Below are 18243 nucleotides of genomic sequence, written 5' to 3'. Positions count from 1 at the left end.
TTGTTGAACCAGGGCAATACATGATTAACTTGTTTGGAGTAAATGGTCTCCATAGATAGTCTTCTATTGAAAACCATGTGTTGACGTTACATGGTAATGATGCCAGAGTTGTTATGGTGCTTGAATTTTCCCCCAAATTAAAAGGGCACATTAACAAATCACTTGTTAGTGAGTAAAGAAAATAAATCACAGTGGCACACAGTGTTCATTGGACAGTTTGAAATCATGTGCCTGTTGCCCTTCGTTGTCTCTATGGCAGTTGTGCTTTCAGAGCCATAAAATAGAATAGCAGTGTTGTGTGCACTCTTGAAAGATGAAAAATATCTATATCATTCCTTTACTTTTGCCAAAAATTTTCTTTTGCTTTTACATTTATCACAAACTTTTGCTAAATGATAATTTAAAGAATTCTTCAAATTTCTTGGAATATTTCTTTTAGAAGTCTTATTGGTCACAGAATATCTTTGGTCTAGACGGTGGGATAGTGTTGATGAAATATAAGCAAATGGCCCCTTATTCTAGCTGACAGCCTTTCTGCAAAATCATGGCTGCAATATACAGCCATTTTTACAGAAATCTGACTTTGTTAAAAGTCTTCCACTGTTTTTGTTTTTATCCAGCCTGTTTGAATTTCAGGGAAAACTCAGCTGAATAAAACATTTTATGTAAATTTTGCTTGGTCTTGTTTACATTTTTACTTCTAACAAGGCACAGATTCTTAAATCTACCAACTCAAACTAATACAGCAGAAGGGCAGTGTACCTTAACACAGTCAGCTCTTCCTGTTTCAAGGGAACATGTTCTTAAATAGCCTCCATTATTGTTTGTTGAACAAACCTATCTGCCTTACTTGTCCAGTGTTTGAAAATGGTTCTGATTCCTTGACAGTGCCTTGGGAGTCTAGAGCAGAGCTGCAGCAGAGCTGCAGCAGAAGACCAAGAATCTCTTGCCTTTCCCCCTCGTATGCAGCACCTTCTCTTCCTTCTCTGTTGCTGCACTTCTCACTGCTCTCCTGTCCCTATTTCTGAATTTTTGTCACGTCTATGCTGTGACCAGACTTATTGGTTTTCTTTCCATGTATTTTTATTTTACACTTGTAAAAGCCACAATCCTCATGTCTACTTTGGGAAATCACATGCATCCTTCAAGGAAAACCATCTTCTAGTTGAACTCTTTCCCAAACACTGAGCTGGAAGTCTTCTTTTTCCTCTTTGATCTTCTCTAGTGTTATTGTTGGTACTGTATTTGTTACCGTCATTCTCCCTTCCTTATTACTAGGATAATCTGTGGCCATCTTATCTCCCCTACTAGCCTGTGAGCACCTGGATGGTGGAAACTTTTCTCATTTACTCTAGAGTGTAGGAGTCAGTCCCTGGTACAAAATAGGAGATTATTTCTTGAGTGCATGTATATAGTGTCTTAGGGAATATGTAGTCCATTGGCAAAGTGCATCCTCTCAGACTGCATGTCTTTCTTTCACCTCAGATGCCAGAGGTGACAGACACTGTACAGAGATGGAAGTTCTGGGCTCTGTTTCTCCTGTGTCTGGGTTCAGCTGGCCAGAGGCTTGCCAACAGGGGCCCTGATAAAAGGAAGCCACATCCAAGATAGGAGTTAGTTTTGATCCTCATAATGTGTTGTTTATTGGTTTAAGTGTCCATCTCATGGAAATGAAACATTTATCTTCCTATTCTGCATTTAATTCTTGGTATTTGAAAAATGTGTTTATATAAGAACAGAACAGAAAAGATTCTTCTCCTTTTAGTTTTTATGAAAATTTGACTGCATTAGAGAGATGTTATCATTTGATTTCACAGAGGAATAAAAATCTTAATTATTAGACCGTGAAATGTTCCCAAGCAAAATTTTCCTACAATCTCATTAAATATAACTTCTTCAAGTTCTAAACTCTAATGTAACAAAGTAAAGGCAATGTACTCATGTAACTACAAAAGTTTAAGACATTCAGAAGAAGAGTAATAAAAAATATTAAAAACCCAAGCAATTCATCCAAAGTAGCAAGTAATAAATGCAAAGCTACTGCTGTCAAAAATGTAATTGTAGGCATCAATCTAGAGGAAAATGTGCAGGAAGTTTACAATGTCTAAGATCCCTTTTTTATGGTAAAGCCTACACACTACTCGGTGTGCATTGTGGGATATTTAATGATGTTACATAGGACCTCTCATAGCACCCTTGTGCTGAACTCTGGGAGAGCACTTTTCAGTAAGTCTTGAAGATGTGTACCTCATGCCAGGGTAGGACAGAGAGCCTTATTGCTAGAAAGAGGACTTCAGGGTGACACAAGGCAAGCCTAGGATTATAAAGCAGGAAGGCACAGTGTAGTAATGCATATTTAAGGAAGCCAGTTTCTGTACAGTCATTAAGTCCAGTGCACCTCTGGGGACTTAGAGCAAGTATGTTAGCCTAGATAATAACGAAAGGCCCTGATAAAAGAAAGCAGCATCTAAGACATGAGACAAGAAAACCTGGGATCTGCAGAGGAGAAGCTTAGACAACATATGAAGACTAGATCAGAATGGAGACAAGCCCAAAATCTACAACTAAGGGTTTTCCCCACTTCTTTTGGAGGAGAAAATGAAGCATGAAAACCTGAATTTGTATCTTTCTAGATGTTTCTATAGATTTATACCTAAGGTTACTCTGGTTCTTTTTGCAGTGTACGGATTTACTGTTTTTCAGTAATCCTTTTATGTTGTACCCTCAAAATCCCAGTACAAAAAACAAAAACCAAAACCAAAAAAATATTGTAAGGATGGAAGTAGCAGACGATTTGAATTAAGATTTTTGTGAGTGGGCAGAACCCGGAGTACAGATTCTCAAATGCAATTCATCTCACAATTAGAATGTATAATAAAAAAGCAATTTCTTTATTATGTCCATAACTAATTGGCCTTCCTCCAAAATCCCTATTTACTAATTAGCAAGAAAAAAATGTAAATGCCTTATGTGGTTTAAAGCTTAATTGGATCTGGTAATTTAATCCATTTAGAAAATAGTTTTTCTTTCTTGGATAAAAATGCCCAGCTGTTCAGTAGCTTCCCTCTTTCTCTGCTTTGTTTCTTAAGGTATATGGAGAAGGGGTGTAATTTATGTGGCCTTGTGGAGGTGGGGAAGATCTGGGTGCTCAAATTAGATGTTCCTTGTTGACCTGATGTTGCTTGGCTGTTGTCATACACAGCTAAAGTTTGTGGCTAGTGTAACTCTCACTTTAAGTTGAGATCCTACCACTTCAGCGGTGAAGCTGGCTTGGCATTACCTGGGCACTTGTGGAGCTAGAGTACTCTCTTAGGTCCGATGGGATATCGCATTTAGCCTTGACTTTGGGGGTCTGCTTCATAGCTCTTTCTGTAGAGTCCTTTGTGATAAGTCTGCTGACAAGTACCTCCCAATCCCTTCAACCCAGACTCTCAACAAATTCTCCATGAGCCATCTGTGCACCAAGGGTGATTCAGGAAGGGCTAATAGTCAATTCATTCCATCTCCATGTGTCTACATTTTCCCAGCAAACTGAAGTGGCCACACACCAGATAGATGTTGGAACAGGTCAGTTCTTACCTGAATTCTTATAAGGAGTAGGGACAATAGCCTGTTTCTAACCTCTGTTTACCCTCAATGATATGAAGCTGGGACAAATCACCAAAGGGGAATATCAGGGTCCACATTATGCCATTTTATTCTCCCACTTTCCCCTCACTTTCTTTTTTCTACCATTACTGGGCCTGGAAGGGGAGTATCTTACTTTTACTTTCCTTACATCTTATTTTCCCTCTTCCTTCTAGCCAAGACTTGTGGAGGACAGGGTTGTCTTCTCTACACTTTAGAAAGTCTGTAGGGATTCACTCTTCTTGGATTGGTGACTGGTTTGTCAAAGAAGGTTGGAATTAAATTATTTAGAAAACCATCTCTCAACACAATAGCTAGATCTTGCTGCCTAGTCCTAGTCTGAACATAAGAATTTGCCTGTTCTCTTTGCATTTCTAATCACTATCTGTACCTTCTCTCCCACCCCACAACAAAAAACAAATGATTTAGGCAATGTACTTAGAAAGACAGAGTAGAAACCGTACTAATTTTTAAAATGTTATATTTATTACACAGGACTACACCCTTTCCCTCAAGTTACATATAAAATTACTTCCATAGATGTATTTCAGTCTGAGTGTGCCTCAGATTACAAAACAACAGCACTGGGGTACTACTAAGGCAGATCTGATAGTTCCTTGAGACAGATATGCATTTGTGGTTAAAAACACATTTCTTGGAAAAACATCCTGTGGCCTAGCATTGTCTACCAAAAAGCAAAACAAATAAACAAAAGAACAAAAATCTCTGTGTGTGTGTTCATGCGCCTGTGCTTACATGCACACACACACGTATATACATACACATATTTAATTGTGAAATTATTTATTTAAAATTCACAAATTCAATGCTTCCTTGTCATTTAATTCTGAGAAAACAGTTGGAGAGTAATCGCAGCACATTGACTAGTATGGAAAATCATTCTTGTATTTTTGAGTGAAAAAGAAGTTTGGATTATCCTTTTGGACTCAACTCAACCTGAATTTCTTTACTTTTAAGCAAATGTTCTGAAAAATGAAATCAACGATATGTGTTCAAGCAAGCTGTGATTTTGGATATTTTTTTGAAAAAAAAAAGACTGTTATTATAATAAAATGCTAAAGGTTATGCTCCTTAACTCTGGCCTTTCAAATTTAAGATTTTTTATTTTTAGTTGTAGGTAGCAATGTAATTTTTTGAGTATGTGTATAATATTATGGGTACACATATTCATATTCCTAATATAAGGTTTTCAATCTCTTCATATCAGATATATTATTCAAAGAAAAGTTACCTCTTAGTTATGAAATTTCTAAGAAGTTTTCTGGATTTAAAATCACATATCTGGTGGTATTTACCCAAAACTCCAGCAATCTGCTGAAAAGTAAAACATCCCTAGAATCCCTTCTGTTGGAGTTGGAAGGGACTTAAGTGATCATCCATGCTTTCCAATGTAAAGACCGTTCTGCTTCTTGGGGAAGATTAGCAAAAAATAAAGACTTCTATCTTTATTCAAACATCTGTGAACATAACACCATCTTCTAGAATCAGGGATATTTTACCTCCTTTATTCTACCTGCTTTAATTCCAATGTAAAAGGCCCCTTTTATTATATTCAGTTCTTTTTTGACTTTAAAATTTTAGCTTTTCTGCCAGTATTTTAGCCATTATTTTTAATACAGAATTTTATTTATTTATTTTTTTGGCATTTAATATTACTTTATATTAATTTCAGTTATATTGCACAATGGTTAGATATTTATGTAATTTAAGAAGTAAGTCCCTTGACTAATCTGGTACCCACCTTGCACTATGCATAGTCATTACTGTAATATTGACTATATTACCTATGCTTTACTTTATATGCCCATGATTATTTTGTAATGAGCAATTTATATTTCTTAATCCCTTACCTTTTTCACCATGCCACCTAACTCCCTCCCATCTATTACCCTGATAAATCTAATACCAACAAACACCATACTTGCACACAGTTATTACAATATTATTGACTATATTCCATATGCTATACCCTACATCCTATGACTACTGTGTAACAACCAATTTGTACTTAAAAAAAAAATCATCATTTGATATTTTAATGCCCCTTGAATTGACAGGATATATTTTTTAAAAATAAGAGAAGATCTGAATGACAATAGTAACTGCCTTGACCTAACATTTATGGGACACTACACTCAACAATTTTTCAAATGCACATGAAAGTTTCACCAACATAGAGCATGTGATGGGACATAAAACAAGTCTCAATAAATTTTAGTTGATCGAAGCCTTGACTACAGGAATTATATTAGGAATCAATACACTACAATGCTATATCTAGAAAATAATATTTGAAAATTAAATACACTTCTAAATAACCTATGAACCAAAAACACAAGGGAAATTAGAAAATATTTTAAACTAAATAATGATGAAAATACAAATAAAAATTTGTGGGATGCAGCTAAAGCAGTGCTTAGAGGAAAATTTGTTTTAAATGCTTAGGAAGAAGGCTTCAAATCAACTATCTTAATTTCTACTTGAAGAAGCTAGAAAAATAAGAACAGAAATAATGAGACAACCAACAGAAAAATTTTACCAAAGCCAACATTTGGTTTGTGAAAAGTTAATAAAATTCATAAACACTTAGCAAGAACAATCAGTAAAAAAGATAAATTACAAATTACCAATGTCAGGAATGAGAGATGGAATATCTATAGATTGTACAGAACTTTAAGAGAATAATATGAACAACTTAAGCCAGTAAGTTTTACACCTTAGGTGAAATGAAAAAATTCCTTGAAAAACAACTTAGCAAGACTGACTCAAGAAGTAGGAAACCTGATTTGTCCCATACACATAAAAAACAATTTATATTTTAAAATCTTCCTACAAATAAAAGTCCTGTCCCAGAAAATCACTGGTGCATTATAAAACATTTAAGGAAGAATTAATATAACCTATCAATCTTTTTTCCCCACCCTTTTAAATTTTTCAATAACAGTTGACATTCAATATTATTTTATGTTAATTTCAGGTGTATAGCATAGTAGTTAAGACATATATATATATAATTTAACAAGCAATTGCCCTGTCTAGTCTAGTATTCATCTGGCACTATACATAGTTATTACCATGTTATTGACTATATTCCCTATAATTTACTTTACATCCTCATGACTACTTTGTAACAACCAATTTGTACTTCTTAATCCCTTCCCCTTTTTCACCGTCTCAACCCCCCTCCCAAACTGGCAACCATCAAAATGTTCTCTGTATCTATGAGATTGTTTCTGTTTTCTTTATTTGTTTATTTTGTTCTTTAGATTCCTTTTATAACTGAAATCACATTGCATTTGTCTTTCTCTGTCTGACATACTCCACGTAGTACAATACCCTCTAGGTCTGTCCATGCCACTGCAGATGGCAAGAACCCATTCCCTTCCATGGCCAAGCAATATTCCATTGCATATATGTACCACCTCCTCTTTATTCATTCATTCATTGATGGACACGCAGGCTGCCTCTACATCTTGGCTATTGTAAATAATGCTGCAAGGAACATATGGATGCACAGGTCCCCTGGAAGTAGCATTTTTGATTTCTTCAGATAAATACCTGGAAGTGGGATTACTAGGTCTTTCTTTGTCTCGTGTTATATACTTTGTTTCAAAGTCTACTTTGTTTGGTATAAGTATTGCTACCCAAGCTTTTCTTTTTCTTTTTCCTTTTTTGTTTCCATTTTCATGAAATAACTTTTACCATCCTTACAGTTGTTTGTATGTGACTTTCAATCTGAAGTCTTTTTTAGGCAGCCCTTTGTGTGTGCTACAGGTGGGGCTAATTGGGTGGTGCTCTGAAGGAGGTCTGAAGGTGGTCTGAAGCCAACCTCCAAGTATGTTGGTTCTGGGGCTTCTTGGGAGGGGCTTCGGTGCAGGCCTAGGTCAGCTACTGCCTGTGACTGGCTGGGGACCACCTGGTAGGGGCTATAAAGTGATCCGTGGTTGTTTGCTGCCTGTGCTAACCGTGGAGGCATGTGGAAGAGGCCTCTCTGTGAACCAGGTGTAGGGTAACTCCGCAAAAAGCCAAGATACCCAGTGGCTTGCAGCCACATGCCGGATTCATTAGCTGCAGATGAAGCCTCACGCAGTACGTGAGTTGGTGAGGCAGGGCCTCAGGGAGTCACTCAAGTGGGAAGAGTTGTGGTTACCAGGGTAATGTAGATTCTGATTTGGTGCCAGGGCTGAGCCTGGAGCAACTCAGCAAAAGTTCAGAGCACACAGTGGCCAATTGCTGCCTGCCTGGGGCCTGCTGGATTCTGATAATTTTTCAAGAAAGAGTGCAATATACAAGGGGCTGGCCGCTCACAAGAAATTGCCTCTGGCAATGCCTGAGTTGGGTGGGGCGAGATCCCAGTTGAATAAGCAGGGCAGAGCAGTGGAGCTCACCAGGCCAATCAGACTTAAATTTGGCCTGTGTGGGCGGGCTTAATGCAGGCAAGATGGCGCCCACCTGCTGGCTGTGTAGAAAGAGGACCCCCTCACAAAAATGCCAACTGTCCTCCAGTCCTCTACCCAAGGCCTACTGTGGCATGTCTCCGAGGCCCCTTGAGTCAACGTCTCCCTGCTGGAACTCAAGGTGAGTGCCTGCGAGCAAGTGAGTCTGTGCTCAGGCTTTTTAGAGGCTGTTTGGGTTTCCCACAGACTTCCATCCCACCCAGATTGTCAGAATCCCCAGTTGTGCAGTTCATAAACATCCGAGTAGGGTTATTCTGTGAGTAGTTAGACATGTAGGACTGGAACAAGGAAAGTGCCAAGGAAAGAAATAGAAATGTAGGAGAAACTACAGTGGAGGTAGTTTGTTGAATTAATCTTGTTGTTCTCCATGAGATAATTGAGCATCCAGATAATCAGATATCCCGCTTGGTTTTTAGTGGTCACACACAGGCATGGGACCATCCTGTTCCATGTCTCTGCCCGTCCTCCAGTCTCGAGGTGGCTTCTTCTGTATGTCCTTAGTTGTAGAGTTTTGGTTCAGGTAATTCTCAGTGATGGTTGTTCTGTAATTTAGTTGTAATTTTGATGTGGTTTTGAGAGAATGCAAGCAAAGCATTTACCTACTCCACCACCTCAATCGAGTCCCATTCTTAGCCATTATTTTTTAAGTTGTATTTTTCATTGGGTATACATCTTTCTTTTTATCATTTTAAAAGTCTGAGTTTACCATAAAGCTCCCTGTGCAAAAAACTGGTTTCACTAGCCACATCCCATTTCCTTTCTCCAGAACCCATCCACTATTCAATAATTAAAATTTTACTGTCAGGTTGACATTGTGACTCTTCTGGTTAAACACAAAGGGCAGGCAAAAATGGTTTACACGATTTCTACAAAACTATAATTGTGTCTGAAATTATCCAGAAAAACCTTTTTTTCTGAATCATTGGCATGATGTAATTGTTAGGAGAAATTAAATAGAAAGGTACAGGAATCCATGTTTAGTGTTCTGGCTACTAGAGTTCAGAGATAACTTTTTTGCTATTTCTGTTCTTTGTTGATGGTGGCTAGTCTCATAAAATTCAGGGTGTTTTTTTTTTTTAATTTTTTGCAGTATTTTTTATGAAAATGGTGTAAAAAAATGCCTTATGTACCCAGACGGTTTTTAATTTTATTTATTTATTTATTTATTTATTTATTTATTTATTTATTTATTTATTTTAAAGATTTTATTGGGGAAGGGGAACAGGACTTTATTGTTATTGGGGAACAGTGTGTACTTCTAGGACTTTTTTTCAAGTCAAGTTGTTGTCCTTTCAATCTTAGTTGTGGAGGGTGCCATTCAGTCTTAGTTGTGGAGGGCACAGCTCAGCTCCAGGTCCAGTTGCTGTTGCTCGTTGCAGGGGCCGCAGCCCACCATCCCTTGCAGGAGTCCAACTGAGGAAGCACTCCAACCAACTGAGCCATTCGGGAACTCAGCAGCAGCTCAGCTCAAGGTGCCGTGTTCAATCTTAGTTGCAGGGGGCAGAGCCCACCATCTCTTGCAGGACTCAAGGAATTGAACTGGCAACCTTGAGGTTGAGAGCCCACTGGCCCATGTGGGAATCGAACCGGCAGCCTTTGGAGTTAGGAGCATGGAACTCTAACCACCTGAGCCACCGGGCCGACCCCTGTACCCAGAGTTTTTAAACAGTGATTATCTATAGTGGTTTTTATGGGATATTTTCATATTTTTCTGCCTGTCTTCTAATTTTTCTGCAAAAAGCAAAAACTATTATATTTAAAAATTGAGTAGTCTTAGTTCTACAAAAAAAATTAATGCATTTAATTCACATAATTTATATATTACTGATATCCTAATTAAGCAGTCACGCTTTTAGCTTTTCTATCCTTTATTGTGGTTTCTTACTCCAAAAATTCAGAGAACTCATGAATTTCTCTTTTCTGAGGGGCTATATCCATAGAATGCCAACAGAATCCATGGACATGTTCATTCATTTGGTTGTTTGGTCACCTGTTATTGATACATTTTAAAAAAATGAACTAAATGCAATTCAAATGGATTATTTTTCCAGATTACCAGGAGTTCATCCTTAAGCAGATTTTCTTTGATACCCAAATACTGACATCCAAATAAACGTAAAGTCCAGTTGTCATTAGCATTGATGTCTCCTCAGTAATTATTCCACTTTAGCTATCCAACGTCTTATTTTCAGGGTTGTTTTGGCATCCTAAATTGCTAGAAATGGATCAGAAAGGAGAATCTGACGATTTTTATTACTCTTGTTTCCTTCTACCTTCGTGACAGGGAGAGCACACTGCCGTTTTCCCCTTTGGGCTATAGGAGAGATCCTTTGGAAGTCAGGCATAGTTCAGCATTTCCTTTATTTGTATTCTAGCTCACTGCCAGACCTGGATAGTTGCAGATGATGACGTGGCTCCATGGCCTTAGTTGAAATTAATAGTTTTTGTAAGATGGAGGGGTGAGTAAACAAGTGACAGAGACATGCCAATCATGAAAGCTCTGCCCAGTCGTTCAAGATTATGACATTGCTTAGTACCAGTTGGATCATGTTCAGAACAGTATGTTGAAACTTGGGCATATCCCTTTACAGAGAATGTGCAAACCACAGAACATGCACGCTCGACCATCACAGCAGCAATGTAGCATTTTCTTGATATCTACCCTACTATGTTTCAGGCACTTCGATCAGTCTATGCCCATATTATATCCTTAAGAGATAAGTATTGTTATTGCATTTTTGTGTGTGTGTGATTAGGAGACTGAAGCTTAAAGATGTTACTTGCTCAAAGTCATATACATACAGGGTAGATGTAGATTAAAACCCTGGTTTTTCTGACTTTGATGACCCTGCTCAAAGCCCCATGTGACCCTATTCTTCACAGTACCCTGAAGAGTGAAAGGGATTAAGGCCATAATCTGTGAGAAAAGGCTGAAGAAATTACTGTGGAGGTTGGGGATGCGGGGATAGGGAAGAGTAGAGGAAAAAAGAAAACTTGTGATGGGAGAAATGGAAGCTGTCATCAAATATTTGAAGGGCTATGTGGGAGACAGGTTAGATATGGTTTTTGTGTGTGTATGTGTGTGTTTTTTTTTTTGTTTGTTTGTTTTTTGACTCCAAAGGGAATGAAAGCATTATTGGTGGAAGTTACCATGTCATAGATCAAAGAAAGGTCTTTCTAACTCTCAGTGGTATACAGAATAGGTTGCTTTTGGAAGAAGTGAGATCTCTATCTCTAGAGGTGCTGCATAACTGGCAGGGATAGAGTGGGAAATATGCATTAGATGAGTGGTCAGCTATCTTTACAAATTTATTTCAGCAGTGAAATATGTGTGTAAACACACTTTGTAGACTAGAGAAAATTGATCTGGAAACATGCATGTTAGGATTTATACTTAGAACTGTTTTCCTAGTAACAATGAGAATAAACCACATGCATTGTCTTCTTCATTTTCCTGAGTGTTCGAATGTATAAACTTATGAGATGCTTGCCATGGTGGTTTGGGTTTGTGGTTGGAGAAATCTAAATGATTCTTCCTAAAATAAAGTCTGTTACTATGGATTCATTTGTTACATGCCAAGTTCAGTGTCTATTGTAGCTACTGGATGGATCCAGTGGACAAAAACTGTATTTATACTGACACCCTCTCTGAAGCCTTGCTCTTCGTTATCCTTTCTGAAGTAGAAATAATCTGTCACATTGGCAAAATAACAGATTATTTAAGCAAATGTTGGCACACCTGTGGTGCATTCAAGCCTCGGGAAGGTAGTAGTGACCTAGGACATTTCCTGTTGGTAACCAAATGCATTGGGGATACCCCACATTCTCAATATATCTTTGGTCAGGATTTCCTGTTTGGTATGCCATTTTATTTTTATTTTAGAGCACATAAATTCAGAAGTTGTGTGAGTTGTTTACCAGGCAACATAGCAGTATAACAGTGATGGCTTTTGAAACACTGGCATGTTGAACTTGAGGACAAAAGTAAGACTTCCCACAACTGAACTTGACAATGTTGCAGTAACATTGCACTGAATCATTTACTCAAAATGAGTATTTGAAACACAACAATATTATCTTTTCCTTAGCAGCTTCCATGTAACTTCTTAATCATAACTAAAGAGAAATAATGAAAGACCAGGAAGCAGTTTCAGTTCCAATGCCATCCAGAATGTACAATGGGGTCAAGAAAGTTATGTAAAGATCACTTCAGGTAGGGGTAGGACACCTCAGGATCTGAAGAGAAGGGCAGTGACGGCACTGATATCCTTCCAGAGTGAGGCAGAGGTGACTGCTATCTATTTTCTTTTGTATTACCTTGTTAATTTTTACTCTTTATCTTTGTCAAAGTATTTATTGTATACAATTTTAAAATACAAATATTATAACAAGGTTTTCCTTACCTTCTCCCTATATAATCATTTTCAACTCTTTTTGCTATTGCTTCCAGTAATTACCTACATATTTCTAACAGTGTCCTTATTCCACTACTTCATCGTATTTTATGTATTAGATGTTCTTTATTGACTATAAAAGATAAGGATTTTGCTTTCTTATACCCGTCTTCGCACAAAGACATGTTTGTTCTTCTTGAAAATTTGCAAAATAGCTTTATGGTTAAGTGCACATTCAAGGTTTTCATTATTTTGTACTTGTACCTGTTCACTGCTAAATGTGTTTCTTGTGCAAAGTTTTATTTTTGCCATGAATTCATTCCCTCTTTTTTTACTTTTTGGTTAATATTTTCCACATTGTCTAACAGCTCTGTTAAAATAAGTTTTCATTCTATTTTCCACATACCTTCTTTTCTGTTTAGCTATGGTCCTGGGACTTATCTTTGCTGTCATTCAAAGAGATCTCTTCTTGCATTTCAGCTCCTTTTCTTGGATTTTATCTCTTGATGTTTTTGGTTTAATTCTTTGTATTCATGGAGCACAACCTCCAGCAATCTCCCTAAAAAAAAAAAAAAAAAGTGCTTAGAAGCAATCTCTTTGGACAATTTGGATATTTGAAAATGGGTTTCTTCTATTCTAACATTTGATTGATATTGATTTGGATTTGAAAAAGTTGTGCTCTCTACAGGGGAGCACTCACATGATAAAAGTCCATGATCCCTGACAAAATTGTACAATCTGCGTGTAGTTTGCATTTAGGAGGAGAATGGCCTAAGGGCAAATTCAGGGCTTACTAGAAGCAGCTTCTCTGGGTGTCACTAGGATAAAGTGAATTCATTTTTATTACTGAAGAACATCAGCATTATTTGAAAAAATGCTGGTGTATTGTTATCTCACTGGATAGTATTGTTATATACCCATTGGTAGGTAATTTTCTATCTATTGGAAGGAAATAGGCCACATCAGGTCATGATTTTGTATGTGACCCAAATAAGACATGTACCCTGTATTTCAGAAAAGAAATGCTCAGGTAGAAATCTTATATGTTCTAATTCAGAGACTCTTAAACTGACGAGTCTTCTATAGGTCATCTATGTGAGTCCTTGAATTCTGTGAACTGGTTACAAATTTTATTTTGTGTTGTTTAAGTACTTTATGCTTAAGTGACCTAATAATAAGGTGGATATAATATTAATATCTCCTCATATGGTGGTTGTGATTTAAAGAGACCCATGACACACACAAAAATTAGGAAAAATTGAACTCTAATCCCCCTCTTTTCTCCATTTAATATTAATAGATGATGAAAGAGATTCCATAGAGGTTAGGTGTCATGTTGATGTAACATGTGCTTTTATTTTATTTTTAAATTTATTTTTTATTATAATTGACAAATGTGATATTAGTTTCATGTGTACAACATGGTGATTCAACATTTATACATATATCTTGCAAAGTGATCACCACGGTGAGTCTAGTAACCATCTGCTACTATACATAGTTATTGTGATATTATTTACCCTATTCCCTATGCTATACATTATATTCCTGTGACTCATATTATAACTGGAAGTTTATACTTCTTAATCCCCTTCCCCTTTTCTACCCCAACTCTCTCCATCTGGCAACCATCAATTTGCTCTCTGTAGCTATGAGTTTGTTTCTGTTTTGTTTTGTTTGTTGTTTATTTTGGTTTTTAGATTCCCCATATAAGTGAAATCATACAGTGTTTGTCTTTCTCTGTCCATTTTATTTCACTTAACATAATGCCTTCTAGATCCATCCATGTTGTCACAAATGGCAAGATTTCATTTAATTTTCCATTGTATATATGTATCATATCTTCTTATTCCATTCATCTATTGATGAACATCTAGGTTGCTTCTATATCTTGGTGATTGTAAACAATGTTGCAATGAACATAGGAGTGCATATATCTTTTCGAAATAGTGTTTTCGTTTTCTTCAGATAAACACCTAGAAATGGAATTGCTGGGTTGTACGCAGTTCTATTTTGAATTTTTTGAGGAATCTCTAAATTGCTTTCCATAGTGGCTGCAATACTTTACAATTCCCCCATAACATGTGCTTTTAACACAGCTGAGTCCACTGCAATAGTTTTCTGACTCCTTGACTGGGAGTCTGCCCATGTCAGCTCCAGACAAGGTTGTATTTGAGTCTTATCTATCATTTTTGGTCATCCAAAGGTGAGGTGGAGGTGCTTTTTCTGAGATTCATTGCCTACCATTAAACGTGGCTGAAACAGGCCTCTGAGATCAGAAATTGTCAATGGAGCAGCATTTCTTTTTGTCATAACTCAGTCTTCTCACTTGGCCATGAGAAATATGTGACGTTGGATTCATGAAAGCAGATGCAAAATTTTGGACTATGTTACATGACTAAAGTGCACACTGGATTCTTAACATAACCATGTTAGAAGAATAAACATTCAAGCACTTTGAGCAAGGAGACCACAGTCTTTGTTTAATTGACCTCTTTTGAATAATCAGTTCATGTAACTATGTGGGAGTAGGCTAATTTGTTGACATCCTGTGATCAGAAATATTAAGCCTTGATTACTAATTACACGTAATTTCTCACATGTGTATATTGTTTCATCACTGACAAAATGTTTTCACATATTATTTTATTTAAAAACCAGCTGGTCTGGTAAATTATCATTACCCATATTTGTAAATGAGAAACTGAGGACAGGGATTTGAAGAGACTTGCCCGAAGTCGTGGAGCCAATATGGATTAGAACTGGAACAAGAACACTTGCCTTCTGATTCCAAATTCAGTTTCTTTTCCATCGTACCATGTGGCCTTCTAATCACCAGTAGTCATGCAGAATACTTTTCAAGGTAATGGTGAAACTGGAGTGGGTCATGCTGTCCTTGAGGTTTTGCAGCCACGTCCTGCGTAAAGGAGACACCTCCTGTTAGCCTGCGACCAGGCTGAATGCTTGTGGCCTCAGGGAATGGCCAGACACAGGATCCTAGGGAATTTGGGTCAATGCAACCATTCACTGAGAGATCAACTTTACTCCTTCTATTTCAGGTAGGTGTTAATAGTAAATGAGGCAACAAAATGCTTTGCAAAGAACATGAGGCAATCACACCAACAAAGATTTATTGTTTGTGTACTCCTCGAAGGGCCCAACATAGTGTAATTCCTGTCCAAGTTTTTGTCAGCTATGTGAGTATGGATCAATAGGGTTTTCTTTAAAATGATGGTGAATCAAGGGTTTCATCCCTTGGTTTACCTGAGAGGTCAATGACATAAACATGTAGCTTATATACACAATTGCTTTTTATTAGCCTTATCATTTTGAATTTAAATTTTTATGGAAAAGAAAAAAAAACCATCTCTTCACTTATTACTGTGTGAGTAAATCTGCCACATGCCAGGACATGAAGTGACGCTAGTAATGAAGTGAGTATTTCTGGCTTGCTTGAGATGGAGAGAAAACTTTTGAATGTTTCTCCTGCTCTTGATTCAACACAAGTGGGATCTCCGAAGGCCTTGTTGATGACTAGTGTTGTTTTTAAAAAGATGTGTGGATTGATGCAGCTGCAGTGGGAAGTCCGAAGCAAATCCTGATGGCCAAAGGGACTGCAGAACTTAAGACTGCTCTGCAGGCATTAGAGACCTTGGTTTTACTCAATCCCAAACATGGTCTCATTTTCTCATAAATAGAGAAATGCCTCTTTAGTTAAGAGCTTACAATCTTCTATATAAAATAAAAATGATTCTTCTTGGACCATGTTCCTGCTAGAGTCCTGAATAATTCATCTTCGTTCCTTTTTCATGACCGTAATTGTTTTGAACATCTTATGTTCCCAGATTGTTTGAGGAAACTGCTTCAAAGAGATGTCTCAGGAACCACTTAAGCAGAATCCTCAGCTTCATGTCCAGAGTTCTTGGCTTTAAATACTTGACAATCTAGTTTTACTCAACCATAAATTTCTTTTACTTTATTCCCACAATTTTGTTCAATAGCAACCTCTAAAACTTTCATGTTTTATAGCTACACTTAAGCACAGTTTTATCCACCATCGTTTGCATTTTCTGATGTGGCTTTAATAATTTGAAAAAAGGCCTCTTGTGGAGCACCTCCAAGCTCATCTGCTCCTTAGTTTTATGCTGCTTCTATTCATCACTCAAACTTTCTGTCTTCTTGAGTAGATTCTAGACATGTGGAGGTCACCAAAGAGGCTGCGTATACACCATAAAAAATTACTAGCCCCAGTTAACTGGACAATTTAAAATTAACTCTCATTAAATCACTACTTCATCTATATTGGTCTTTCAGTTGTCTATACCTGTAAAATCCAGGTATGTTCCTCAGTTTTCCACTTGCTGGAGAGGTGGAGGAAGGGTAGGCAGTGTATATAAACAGCTAAGGAACTGCTGGAAAATCTTAATGGGTAGCCTGTCAATCTGCTTTGCTGTTTTCCCCTCATTCTAATTGTGGTTCTGAATTCTTTGAAGACGAAAGAGAAATTCCTGTGTTTGACAAGTGAACTAACAGCTAGAGTAGGGGAAAAATACTACTGGAATCTGTCAATGCATATTGCTAACATGTTGCATTTATAGACAGGGAGAAAACAAAACCTAGCATGTCCTTGGAAAGATGTGTGAGTTGTCTGACAGGTGTGACATTTCAGCACAACAAATTAAAGCAGCACTGAGCAGTGGATTGTGTCCAGTGAGACTTGATTGGTCACAGATGACAATCCCGACTCCCCGATCTGTTTTTCCAGTGTCTATGATTAATATCAAATGTCAGTAAGTCCCACTTCCAACAATAAGGTCAAAAATATATTTAGTTAAAACAACATAGAATTTCAGTTTTCTATAACCCAGTCAGGCTCTCAGGGAACTTCCTAGGGATTATCCCTGGATGAATTAGATTAAAAGAGAGTTACAGGGGCTTTCTTCCTGAAGCAAAGTTCCAAGCGGTGCACAACAGAAGCAAATACTTACTACTTGCATGAGGAAGGGGAGGACAGGTCTTTTTTAACCAAAGGTATTGGATATGCTAAGGTGGAAGGTTCCAAGACAAACTCAGCTAGAAATTGGATGACACACAAACATGGAACAAATACTTTCAATCAAAACCAAAGTTTGGTTACATATTTTCAGAGTGGGGAAAGAGGAGAGCTTCTTTGACCTTTTAGTTCTAGTGCATACATTCTGCACTATAATGGACTATAAATGTGTGTGTTGTACATGTATATACATTTTCTTTTTTTTCAATGCCTATAATAGCCAAGGACCTTGTAAACATTAGCCACAAGAAAATGTATATGTTTATTTTACTAAAAAAATTTTTACGGGAGATGTTTAAAGTCAGAAGTATGAACATAGTTTGTGTAGAAGACATAGGTGGTTTTCCATCTTTTGTCTCCAGAAAGGGGTTATCTACACGCCCTAATTTGTGGATGTTTCTTGCTTCAGCTGATCACACTTTTCTGGGAGTTCAAGTTTATATTTATATTATAAATGTAAATTTGTATATTTATCATTTAGTTTTCAAAATTATATTTATCACTTAATTTGCAATCCTCTAAGTCAGTGTTTTAAAAGAAACCAAGAAAGTTTGAATTAAACACCTATTTTTTGTTGTCCCGCACACCCAATTTATCACTTCTATTTTTATTCTTCTCTCTTTATATATTTATTCATCAACAATTCCATAAGGATTTGAAGTTATTTAAAACAAGAGTGTGAATAATAAAA

At 37.0% G+C, this 18243-nt stretch overlaps 1 pseudogene; it reads right to left on the bottom strand.

Moving 5' to 3' along the window:
- The window catches only part of LOC109461429 (large ribosomal subunit protein uL23), a 33133-nt pseudogene extending 25431 nt beyond the window's left edge, over positions 1 to 7702 (bottom strand).
- Between the last annotated feature and the right edge of the window lie 10541 nt (positions 7703 to 18243).

This window comes from Rhinolophus sinicus, linkage group LG02 (genome assembly GCF_036562045.2).
Source record: "Rhinolophus sinicus isolate RSC01 linkage group LG02, ASM3656204v1, whole genome shotgun sequence".
Lineage (NCBI taxonomy): Eukaryota > Metazoa > Chordata > Mammalia > Chiroptera > Rhinolophidae > Rhinolophus > Rhinolophus sinicus.
Note: the sequence above shows the minus strand (reverse complement) of the source record. Positions and strands in the feature narration are given on the sequence as shown.